Consider the following 13644-nt stretch of genomic DNA (forward strand, 5'->3'; position numbering starts at 1 on the left):
ATTCTCACTGTTTTCCTTGTTTTTTTCTTCATGTAAAAATGAACATAATCCATTCTTATACACAGTAACACTCTGGAGTGTTCATTTAACCACATGAACCCTAGTGATCCTATTCTGGGCCAGACATACACCGGAAATAGCAGATCTACAAGCTCACAACGTGTCACTCTGCAACATGTTATGAGCTTGTAGATCGGCTATTTTCTGCAAAGATATTTAATGTAATCCTTTTATGCAATAAAGAAGATTAAAGGAGGGGCCTAGAATAGACCCCTGGGGAACTCCAGTAAGTAAATAATCTAGTACTTCTTCCAGTACATGTGCGTGTGTGTGTGTGTGTGTGTGTGTGTGTGTGTGTGTGTGTGTGTGTGTGTGTGTGTGTGTGTGTGTGTGTGTGTGTGTGTGTGTGTGTGTGTGTGTGTGTGTGTTGTGTGCGTGTGCGTGTGTGTGTGTGTGTGTTACCTGTGTGTCTGTTGGTTCCATCCAGGTTGGCAAACTCAATGTGTTTCTCCTTCTCGTCGCTCCAGTAGATGTGATTGTTGATGTAGTCTAACGTCAGGCCGTAGGGCTTGTAGATCTTATCCTTCACGATGATGCTCCTGTTGGTGCCGTCCATCCCCATCCTCTCTATGTGGGGGTTGTTGTCACCTACGTCTGACCAGTACAAGTACCTGTCAGGGAGACACTGAGTCAGGGTCACTGTTTGACATATTTACTGACAATGTAACATATTGTTGTTGTCGGGCAGAAACCTTGTATCTCCATATTTAAAAACTTTTGTTTTGTTTTGTAAATTAATGCCTACATTGTCCACAATACCACAGTGTCACCAAAGTAGCACAAATAGCCGATGTACAAGCTCACAATGCGTCACGATGTCACACACTGTGAGCCTGTAGATCTTTTTATATAATTGCAGTTTTTTATTGAAAGTGAAAGTGTGTGTGTGCGCGCGTGTGTGTGTGTGTGTGTGTGTGTGTGTGTGTGTGTGTGTGTGTGTGTGTGTGTGTGTGTGTGTGTGTGTGTGTGTGTGTGTGTGTGTGTGTGTGTGTGTGTGTGTGTGTGTGTGTGTGTGTGTGTGTGTGTGTGTGCGTGCGTGCGTGTGCGTGTGTGTGTGGGGCGGGCTTGTGTTCGTATTTTGCCTCATAGGAGCTCCAGAAAGCAGAGCCAATCACAAGGAAGTATTATACATTATATTTAGTGCACTTTTCAGTGAGTGAACACTTACATGATACTATTTAATTAATTTAATTGTCCTCATGAGGTAAACTCTACCCTTCTTATTCTACTACAAAAACATCTATTAAGTTACTTTTTAACACTTTACAAGATGTACAGAATATGATGAGGTTCATGATGTCACCACAGTGTGAGGTTCATGATGTCACCACAGTGTGAGGTTCATGATGTCACCACAGTGTGAGGTTCATGATGTCACCACAGTGTGAGGTTCATGATGTCACCACAGTGTGAGGTTCATGATGTCACCACAGTGTGAGGTTCATGATGTCACCACAGTGTGAGGTTCATGATGTCACCACAGTGTGAGGTTCATGATGTCACCACAGTGTGAGGTTCATGATGTCACCACAGTGTGAGGTTCATGATGTCATCACAGTGTGAGGTTCATGATGTCACCACAGTGTGAGGTTCATGATGTCACCACAGTGTGAGGTTCATGATGTCACCACAGTGTGAGGTTCATGATGTCACCACAGTGTGAGGTTCATGATGTCACCACAGTGTGAGGTTCATGATGTCACCACAGTGTGAGGTTCATGATGTCACCACAGTGCTCTTACCCGTAGCGTACATCCACAGCCATGGCCCATGGCACCTCCAGGCCGGTGTTGACCAGGACTGTTCTGTACGACCCGTTTAGTTTGGACACCTCTATAGTGTCACTGCCACTGTCACACCAGTACAGGTTTCCTGCCACCCAATCAACAGCCAGACTGGATGGATAGCTGATCGACGTGTTGTGAAGGACCTGTCAATCAACCACATGTACTCTGAATATACTCACCATTTTATTGTTTTATCATTTTTATGCAGTTACTACAATACTTTTTTGATAGGGTAGTGTAGAGTATTTTTCACAAATGTATTTTGTTTCAAAAATGTTCTATTTTGAATGTTTCTTTTTGAAAATATCTGATCTACAAGCTCACAACACATTTTTTTTGAATTTTTCAAGAGTCTGTGTCTATTTCAGGGTCCTTTTCATTTAACAGTTTGTGAAGCCCTGGTGTAGAGAGACAGGAAACCAAGGACAGAAAGAGGAGAAACATGTGAGACAAGACCAGGAGTCAGATTCAAACTCACATCCTCACGGCTCACAAGGAGCGCATGGTCTGTACACTAACTGACTGAAACACCAGACACCCTGTTTTCTGCTTTTATATTTAACCCATTAAGACTTGGAACGCATCTGTGTCATTTCATATTTCTTTGGCTTTTCAAAAATAGCAGATATACAACCTCATAGCGCGGCACTTGGTGCCGCGCTACGAGCTTGTATATCTAGTATTTTTGAAAAAAATTGAAAATGTGTGCAAATCTTTGAATATATATATTTTTTAAGCGAACATCTTTAACTCAAATCTTTGCTTCTGGGGGATTCTACAAATGTCTTCTAAATCCTAACAGTTTTCTGAAAAACTTATGCAAACTAACCCTAACCCTAATATATCAGTGGTGCTCAAACCTTTTCATGTCAAGAACCCCCAAACAAATATGTTGTTCCAGCAGATATACAAGCTCATAGCGCGGCACTCGGTGCCGCGCTATGAGCTTGTCTATCTGCTATTTTTGAATAGCCAAAGTATAAAATAAGTGGTAATACAGATGCGTTGCCGGTTTTAATGGGTTAACACTGTACACTGATGTCACAAAGTATTTTAAATACAAGTATAAGTACTCTGAATTACATGTTTACTGTAAGTAGTTTGAATTCAGTTTCTCTTCCCTGTCATTCATCCTCATCGTTGTCATTGTCACACTGACCTGGACGTCACCGCCATTGATGTGCATGCGACTGATCATGGGGGGGTAGCGTTCTGTCCAGTAGATCATCTGCTGCTGATAGTCAAAGTCCAGAGCCCTCACATCCTTCAAGTCCTGTCACACCACATCAGTTGTGTTAGTCTCAGACAGGAAAATATTCCAGCAGGTCAAAAGCAGTGTGTGTAGAATATTGTATAGGATTACATAGGATGTGTTGTTATGTCTAATGGTTTTCACCTGTTTGAGCTCTGTGGAGCTGGAGCCGTCCAAGCTGATCTTCATCAGGTTGAACATGGTGGATACGATGAGGAAGGGCTCCACCTCTGGAGAAAGTGAGACATTACATTTGAGTTGGTTTACCTTTAAAAATATAGAAACACTTGGAAAACATTCGTTCCAATTTACATTTTAGCGTTGGCTATTCTAAAATATCAGATCTACAAGCTCACAGTGTGTCACTTCGTGCCGCGCTAAGAGCTTGTAGATCTGCTATTTTTGAACATTTTTTAAAAATTGTTTGAAAAAAAAAGTATAATTCAGAACACAAATCTTCTCTTCTGGGGGTTTTCAGATGGGGGTCCACGTCCAAATACATATCATTTTGGGGGTCCCTGGCATGCAGAAGTTTGGAAACTGATTATTTAAAAGGCATTAAGTAGAATGGGCCTCAGGTCTTAATGGGTTAATACACTCATACTGTAAATGTAACATATTGATCCATAAATAACCTTATAAATGTAAACTTATTGATCAACATGTTTAAAAAGGTTGGGATGTGTTTCCTCTCTTTGTCAAACACATCACTGACACAGTGAAGCTGCTGTATTTACTGACTCACCTTTTATTCACTTTAAATACAAATATCTACACATTTCACTGGTTACAATATGAGAGTTTTAGATTAATGTTTTTAAGGGGCTGAGATTTAATTAAACACAGACAGACAGACAGACAGACAGACAGACAGACAGAAAGGCAAGCCGACAGACAGACAGACAGACAGACAGATAGGGCGACTGACCGACAGACAGACAGAAAGGCAAGCCGACAGACAGACAGACAGACAGACAGACAGACAGACAGACAGAAAGGCAAGCCGACAGACAGACAGACAGACAGATAGGGCGACTGACCGACAGACAGACAGAAAGGCAAGCCGACAGACAGACAGACAGACAGTCTTACCTGTTGTTTCGTGTGTTGGTTCATTCTGAAGAGCTGAGGAGAAACATAATAAACTAAATGAGCTTCAGTGTAACAGCTGGTTGGTTGTTGTGGTTTATCTGTTGAAATACGGGACAAGATGTCCTTTGTTTCTCCTGTTTGCTGCTATTTATTTGACATTCACAGGGTGGGAATGAGGAACTATCATTTATATCAGAACTAACAAAATAAAAGTCAATGCCAATCAATAGTTTGTTGTAAACTAACAGGTTGGTTGTCATTTAGTGATTTGGTCACACAGACCTTCATCACTAACAAACTAATATAATTATCCTTCTAACTCAGTTTTATTTTATGGAACCTCACTGCTTTCTCATAACATCAGCAGCACCACTGCTGCTGTGATTCACTGTTAGTGTCTCATTCACCTCCTAAACTCCCTCACAGCACCAGTATACACATTCACCCCCCCCCACACACCCAAAACAACAATAAATCAATAAAAAGGCTGCAGGTGTAATGCAGGTAATCAGTGTGTTGCCAGATTTTGCAAGGAAAACAAGCGGCAAGGTCTATGAAAACAAGCCCCAAAGAAGCAACTAATTCTACTAAATAGTATCAAGGGGTAAACAGGAGCCCCCCCCCCATACCTGGCCACACCCACGGTGGGCGTGGTCAGGGATAAGGTGAATACATTCTCATAAATGGAACCAAATGGACCGTTAGGGGTCCATGTGGTTCCATGTATGTATACACTCTCTGAGTTACAGACCTTTTAAGGGTCCATTTGGTTTCTCTGAGAACTACTGGCCTATACTAGAACATAAATAAACAAACAGAACATCTTAACATCTTATTAGCCACATGACTGGTATCCTGTATTTTTGGAAGAGTTTTTGTCCCTAGGGACCTTAGCCCCGCCCCCTATAAATAAGAACAGGAGTGAACGCCCACAATTCAACGTCACAGGCCCATTTCTTCCTGAGGCAGTGAGACAGGCGGTCGCATGTTCCTAGCAGAGAGGCGAACAGCCTTTTCCTCAGGAGTTTTGCCCAAGGGGGCGGGGGGGAGAGAGCCTGGCGACTGCAGTCAGAGCACAGAAGTCAAGCCACAGACGGCTGTAGAGGAATATCTTGTGGAGTTTCAATGTTACTATGCATCCCAGAAATATATAGCTTACATGGATTAAAGTTCTCCATAGTGGCGACGGATCCGTGGTGAGGATTATTTATGAGGCTATTTATGAGATCAGTGCAGATATGCAAAATAAATAAATAATGGGGGTGGGGGGGGGGTATGTGGATAGCCGCGGTGTGAATGACATGACCGAAGTCGTCAAAACGCAACATATACTTGCTAGTCAAAATGATCTCCAAACTACAAAGCATCCATCCCCAGTTAAATCATATAAAGATCGTAACCCGACACCCAAGTGCTGGGCTCAGCTATACTTAGGAGTGTGTCGGTGTCGTGTGCAGTAAATAGCAGATCTACAAGCTCACAACGCGTCATGAATAGCAGAAGTTGTGAGCTTGTAGATCTGCTATTTACGGCACGCAACACCAGTGTGCAATTAAGTATGTTGTGCTCTGTTCCCCCTCTCATTAATTTATGACTTAAAGTTGCACGGATTTACCACTGTGAAGTTATGGAAGGTGGAAGATTTCCAAAAAAATAAATCCCAGGGATAATGGAAGACATTGGAGTTTTAAATCGAAAGTGGATTACGCCACATAAGGTAGGATCTAATTATTTGTTGACATGGAAGGACCAGCAGTGTTTGACAATAAACGTACGCTCCGGTTCTTTTGCATTAAAATAAGCAGCGGAACACTTGCTATGTTTGCCAATTGGAGATTCGAGAGGATTATTTGTCAGTCAAAAAAGTCGCAGTACATTTTATCGAGTTGTGACTTTTATCTACGAGAGTCTTAGCGACCACCCCTCCAGTTCGCCCTGGATTGTCACCAGTAAAGCCTGTATTCCTCCAAACATGTACAAATGCAAAATATAAGGTGCTTACCCGCTTGCCTCAAATGTTAACTAAGTGTACGGAGTATTAGTGCAATATATTAGTGCATATTTGTCAATTAAGAAGTGTTTTAATCCCGTCTGTGACCGATTCTGTCGGAAGTTTCTAATGGGTGGTAGTGACGGGAAGCATCCGGTGAATTAAACTTGGGGGGAAAATGGCGTTCGGCCACAGACGGGATTAAAACACTTCTTTATTGAAAGATATGGACTAATACATTGCACAAATACTCCAGACACCTAGTTAACATTTGGGCCAAGTGAGTAAGCACCTTATATTTTGCATTTGTACATGTTTGGAGAAATACAGCCTTTACTGGTGACATTCCAGGGTGAACTAGGGGGGGTGGTCGATCTACGAGAGTCTTGATCTAAGGCTAACAGGTGCCAATGCAAATACTCCGCTGCGCTGCGGTGTTTCATTTGGGACGGTATCATGACAGGTTTTCAAAGCAGTAGGCGGAGGTTTATCGAGAGAAAATGAATGACATTGCCTACTCCCGCGTGTGTTGAAAAGGGAAAGCCGTTCAGGTCATGTTGCAAAAAGCTCAGAGAACCGGGAGCATGTTTTTGTTGTGTGTGTGTGTGTGTGTGTGTGTGTGTGTGTGTGTGTGTGTGTGTGTGTGTGTGTGTGTGTGTGTGTGTGTGTGTGTGTGTGTGTGTGTGTGTGTGTGTGTGTGTGTGTGTGTGTGTGTGTGTGTGTGTGTGTGTGTGTGTGCGCGCGCAACAAAAAGTGCTTTTAAATTCCGCCATAATAATGAACCGGCTCACAAAGCTGCCGTTCGCAATGTGAGGATGCACGCGTCACGTGTAAACAAAACTCTAAAACAGGGGTCTTCAACGTTTTTCAGGCCAAGGACCCCTTAGCTGAGAGAGAGAGAGAGATGAAGCAGGGACCCCCAGTACGTGTTGCTGAACTTTTTCATATATAGATTCAAGGACTTGTTTGACAGCATTATCATCATCAGTTTTGTGACAATTCATTTCTGTTTGTTTGTTTTTGTTTATACATATTCTTTGTATTAAAGGTAGGGTAAGTGATTTTCTTTGATTAAAATAAGTGTTAGATAGCTCTATATTCTGATATTACTCATTGCTATAGTGTTTGTTCAGTAACAGGAGTCTCCATGTATATCCAGCTCTTTAATTAACAGAAAAGGCATTTTCAGGTCAGGATACCAATTTTATCCATTAAGAATAAAGAACTCAGACAGGATACAGATTAAACAAGTGAAATTGGAATTGATGACACTAAGAAATAAGCAGACAAAATTGGAACAGGAACACTATAAAAATGAAGCCGATAAATGGGTACTTTCTATAGTTAGGTTGAGATTGTGTCACCTACCTGAAAATGTATTTTCTGTTTATTAAAGAGCTGGAGAGACATGGAGATTCTTGTTACCGAACACTCTATAGCAATGATTCCTATCAGACTATAGAGCTTTAACCTTTTAACAAAAAGCTTTTTGTTTTAACCCCAAAATATCACTTACCCTACTTTTAATAATGTAGAATTCACGTAATATGTATTTTCAGACATTTGCACACAATGCTTAACTTGACCTTTGGCTCTGTACTTGGTCTGCTCTCTTTTTCCACTCTACACCAAATATCTATGCCAAAAGTAGCAGATCTACAAGCTCATTGTGAGCTTGTAGGGGGGCACAAAAAAATATTTGGGGGGGGGGGGCAAGGAAATAAAAAGCAATAAATTACATCTGGAGCCCCCCCCCCCCCCTAACGAACAGTCCCTACCAGCATACATTTCCATTACAAATGAGGGGCTAAACACATATAATACCCCCCCCTCAATTACAGTACATTTAGGAACCAATACAGCATATTTTAATACATTTAGGAGTAAATTACAGATTTCTTTGATATAGAGCTCTCCCACGCTCAGTGTTGCCATGTCCTCTAATTATAAGCGACATTGCCCTTGTTTTTCTGTGAAGGTACTACTGAGTTATTTGTTGATCTGCTATTTTCTACTACCACCACCACCACTAGTAATAATATTAAGAACAAGAAATAGTGCTCCTCAGAGCACAGGTCTCCGCCAGGTCAGGCAGGTTATTGTGGCCTCCTGATGGCGCTATAATAGGTCAATGTGAAAAGGCTGGCATTTCTTCTTAGGCCTTTCACGGCAAACGGACACTTCATTCATGATTTGAGGCATTTTGTTCAAAAATTGGTATTGCTAAGTTGTATGGATTTAAACTTGTAACAGAGTATTTCTATATTGCAATATTGGTACTTAACTTAAGTAACGACTTTGAGTACTTTTTCCACCACTGCCAAAATATATCGCCTATATAGTAAACTATAATAGCTGTTCAAACGGCTTTTCAGGTAATAATGCTGCTTCAAGGTGATGCCTTCCCGTGCTATTGAAGTGGTATATGCTAATGACAGCATATGGAAGTTTCGAAGTAGTTCACACATCTATTTACCAATAGATATGTCACACTTAATCAGTATTCACATTCCACGTACATCACCAGCGCAATAGAGATGGGATGTATGGATCTTTTAAGGGCTTCGTTCCTTTCACAGAGCCGTTCAAAAGACTGGCTCATTTATGGCTCATTTGTATATTTATATATTTAAAAAACATATATAAATGTAAATAAATATATATACATATTTTTATATTTATCTCATAACATTATTTATATTTATATTATATGAATATGATCTAATTGATGTTATATCATATATACAATAATACAACATATAACATTATAATAATATATTATTATATTAAAAAATATATAATAATATAATAGATTACATGATTAATACAATATTTATTATATTATAATATATCATATAGAGACTCCTCAGAGACTCTGAGGAAGGTCGAAAGACCGAAACGTCAGTCTGTTTTACTTGCACCGAAATAAATAAAAGGCCTAAACTGTCCGTGTTGCTCCAGCGTTTTCTCCTCTGCATCTATTGTCCCTACCCCTGTGACGCACCGGACTGGCCGTTTAAGGCTGAGGCGCAACGGTAGAATCCCTTTGTTTACATTATAATACATATTATTATAATATATAAAATTATAATCTAACATTTTATTACAATAATTAATTTAATATATCTCTGCTGTCCAGCAGGAACCAGCTACCTCCAAAACACTTTTTAGTTAGCTGGTTCCTGCTGGACAGCGACAATATAATAAATGTATATATAACTATGCATAATATACTATGTTATAACTACCAATGCCAAACACATCAATCACCTACATAGCAGAAATCACACACCCTCACAAACCCGCATCCTACAAATATCCAGCCACTGCCAACTCTCTGTCCACCATGACATCTACAGTGTGTCATTCTTTCTTGTTAACCTTCTGATCATTATTTATAAGCAATGGCCAACATCATAATGTATAGTGTGTATAATAGCCTGTATACTGCATGATGTGACCAATGTGAGCTTGTAGATTGGCTATTTTCAAAACATTTAGGAATAGTTTTTGATCATTTTAACAAAACAAATCTTGTCCCTGCCACAAAATATGTTCAGTATAAATTATTTTGGGGTCGTTGACATGAAACCACTGTTATATTAGACTCCATACTAAGCTCTGTATAACAATATCTGACCCTTGACCCCTCTGTGTACCAGGATGACCAAACCAGCTAGTTCCACCCAGTAATCAACCACAACCGATCACCACTCACACACCAGCTGGTAACCAATCAGCACCACAGAATCCCTCATACCAATGTGGGGGAGGAGACATTCACAGGACATTCACAGGACAAAACAACACACAGGTAAATACACATATGACCATATAGGGTCATAACAACACTAACAATGATAAATAAATAAATGTTAAAATAATGAATCTTTTGATAATGAATCAGTAAAATCAGGCAAAAATAAGAATTAAATAACATAACCCTAACCTAACCCTAACACCGAAATAAAGTAACCAAAAAAACGAAAAGAAACGAACAAAATCCGCCAAAAAAAAGAGCCTCCCCCAGCCTCTAGCCATATCTCCACCCCAGGGAGCAGGGGGGGGGGGCACTTCAACTTGAGGTCACCATGGGGCACCACATAGTGCTAATCCGGCCCTGACAACAAGTCAAAAGATAAACATACAGCATCCATGGCGTCCATGATGATGAAAATATGCTCTTCATACATATCTGTAACAGTGAGAATAATCACCACCTGCCCCCATGTACAGACCACCTTCACAACACATAGACCACCTGTCCTCTGTACAGACCACCTTCACAACACATAGACCACCTGTCCTCTGTACAGACCACCTTCACAACACATAGACCACCTGTCCTCTGTACAGACCACCTTCACAACACATAGACCACCTGTCCTCTATACAGACCACCTTCACAACACATAGACCACCTGTCCTCTGTACAGACCACCTTCACAACACATAGACCACCTGTCCTCTGTACAGACCACCTTCACAACACATAATCACCAATGGCAGCCTGACATTTTGACATTATGGCAGCCGAAAATGTAAAGCAAAAACATTTCACTTCACGTGTGACACACACACACACACACACGCACGCACGCACGCACGCACGCACGCACGCACACACGCACACACGCACACACACACACACACACACACACACACACACAGTAAAGCATCCAACGGTACTCATGGTTGTGTTAGCTTTGTGCCTCAGTGTGTTTCACATCCACATCAACCAACAAGTGTCATTAAAACACAGTCTTACCTGAGCTCCACAGAAGGAGGAAAAATATCCCTGTTCTATCCATGTCTGGATTCACTCACACTGGATTCTCAACTGGAACTTCACTGATCAATACTCGATGTCTGGAACTTCACTGATCAACACTTGATGTCCTGAACTTCACTGATCAACACTTGATGTCCTGAACAGCACTGATGAACACTTGATGTCCTGAATAGCACTGATAAACACTTGATGTCCTGAACAGCACTGATCAACACTTGATGTCCTGAACAGCACTAATCGACGATCGCTGTCGTCTGTGTCTTTATGTGAGACACGTCAGCTCTCCTTATCTGATCATCACGTGGTTTCTCTGGAAAGTGGCAGCGCTCTTGATGACAGGAAGCTAAACCACAACCTGCCCTACATACGACAGAGGAGCACATATGCATCAAAATGGAGGACCACTGAACTCTGTAGGTGACAACATGGAGGACCACTGAACTCTATAGGTGACAACATGGAGGACCACTGAACTCTGCAGGTTACAAAATGGAGGACCACTGAACTCTGCAGGTTACAACATGGAGGACCACTGAACTCTGCAGGTGACAACATGGAGGACAACTGAACTCTGTAGGTGACAACATGGAGGACAACTGAACTCAGCAGGTTACAAAATGGAGGACCACTGAACTCTGCAGGTTACAAAATGGAGGACCACTGAACTCTGTAGGTGACAACATGGAGGACCACTGAACTCTGTAGGTGACAACATGGAGGACCACTGAACTCTGCAGGTTACAAAATGGAGGACCACTGAACTCTGTAGGTGACACAATGGAGGACCACTGAACTCTGTAGGTGACACAATGGAGGATGTGTTGGATGGACGTTTATCGCACCATGTGACTGCTGCTGCTGACGTGTCCTTGATGAGTACATCATGTTTAAAATATAAACGAATAAAAACAAAAATGAATGAATGGATGAATAAATACATAGACAAATAATAATGAATGAATGAATACATAAATGAATAAATGAATAAGCAACAGGCTGTAGGAAAGGGAATATATATTCTTCAGGTATTGGTTAATTTGTATTAACTTATACTGCCACAGGGGAGAGAGAAAATATATATACATAGAATATTAAGTGAGTTTGGTAGAATATACGTTAATTACATTTATTCATTTATGTACTTACTTACTCACATACTCACTCACTCACTACTTTATATCCCCCTCCAAATCTTTTTTTGTTTTTCTAAATCTAGGGTAGCCAATATATTTTTTTACCCCATTTTCTCCCCAATTTAGTCGTTAAGCCAATTAATTCCTCCACACACACATTTCTGTGTTGTCACTGCTGTTGTATCCTACTGACTTACCTGCCAGTGAGGAGCCCCCACCGGGAGGACGTAGAGCCTTTGTGCTACTCCTCCCGCCCAACACTCCCCGCTGACAGGTGCCGCCCCCCCCAGCCCGTAGGAGTAAATGCAATGACCCATATTCCCCTCCTCCCCCGAGGGTTAGGGTTAGGGTTGTGTTGGTGTAGTGCATTAAACTGGGGAGTACTGACGTCACAGATGACTGACATCCAAGTACAGTGACAACCGGTACTTACATTATAGTACATAGTACTGGTACTGATGTCATAGTACATCAGGGCCATCCTGGTCCCATGTGACTGTTCCATATATGGTCTCATTCATAAAACAGTTCCGCCCCTCCAGGCGGAGGGAGGTGAACTCTACTATATACTCCCAAGATGATGGGATGATTATGTTTTTTATCCCACGATTTTGCAACCCTTTTTCACCCAGTGCCAATTGTCAAAGTGATCCTGGGTGCTACACTCCCCCTGCCAGCCTAGGGAGCCCAGAGCCGAGCTCACACCTCCTCCAATGCATGAGAGCCAACCAGTTCCTTTCTCCTCCATCAGGCGCCCCGTCTATCAAGGGGGAGGCGGTATAGCAACCAGGATTACGGCATGTTTTTGTGAGGGTACCTACCCTAGGGACCACGGGGAGAACATGCAAACTCCACACATAGAGGCCCTTTCACCAACCCCACCTAGGGTATGGGCGCTGATGACGCGGAGGAGAGGACACACCGCCAGACCCAGGACCTTGAACTGTAGCTGTGAGGCGACAGCGCTACCGACTGCGCCACCGTGCCCCCAGATGATAGTTTTTAGACGTACAAACAAGGGACGTCCCAAGATCATCATCAACATTGGTTATCATCATCCTCAGTTGAAAATTGCTTTATTTATAAAACACATCAAAAAGTGTTTTACACAGGGGGCACGGTGGCGCAGTCGGTAGCACTGTCGCCTCACAGCTAGAAGGTCCTGGGTTTGATTCCCGCCGGGGACGCTGTGGGCGCTTGGGGCGTGTCTTCTCCTCCGCGTCGTCAGCGCCCATACCCTAGGTGGGGTTGGCGAAAGGGCCTACTCTGTGTGGAGTTTGCATGTTCTCCCCGTGTCACTCACGGTAGTTAATACCCTCACAAAAACATGTAGTAATCCTGGTCGCTATACTGCCTCCCCCATGACAGCCGGGGCGCCTGATGGAGGAGAAGGGAACTGGTTGGAATAACGTGTTCCTTCCACGCGCTACGTCCAACCAGGGAAACTCCCCCCTGTCAGGTGACAAGAAGGTCAGTTGGCTCTCATGCATTGAAGGAGGCATGAGCTCGGCCCTGACCTCCCTAGGCTGGTGAGGGGA

The 13644-nt window shown here is 42.3% G+C and overlaps 1 protein-coding gene across 2 annotated transcripts in view; it reads left to right on the forward strand.

Moving 5' to 3' along the window:
* galnt7 (UDP-N-acetyl-alpha-D-galactosamine: polypeptide N-acetylgalactosaminyltransferase 7) overlaps positions 1-13644 on the forward strand; it is a 550610-nt gene that overhangs the window by 485407 nt on the left and 51559 nt on the right. The gene's annotated exons all lie outside the window — the stretch shown is intronic.

This window comes from Gymnoscopelus braueri, assembly GCF_963280865.1.
Source record: "Gymnoscopelus braueri genome assembly, chromosome: 2".
NCBI classification, from domain to species: Eukaryota; Metazoa; Chordata; class Actinopteri; order Myctophiformes; family Myctophidae; genus Gymnoscopelus; species Gymnoscopelus braueri.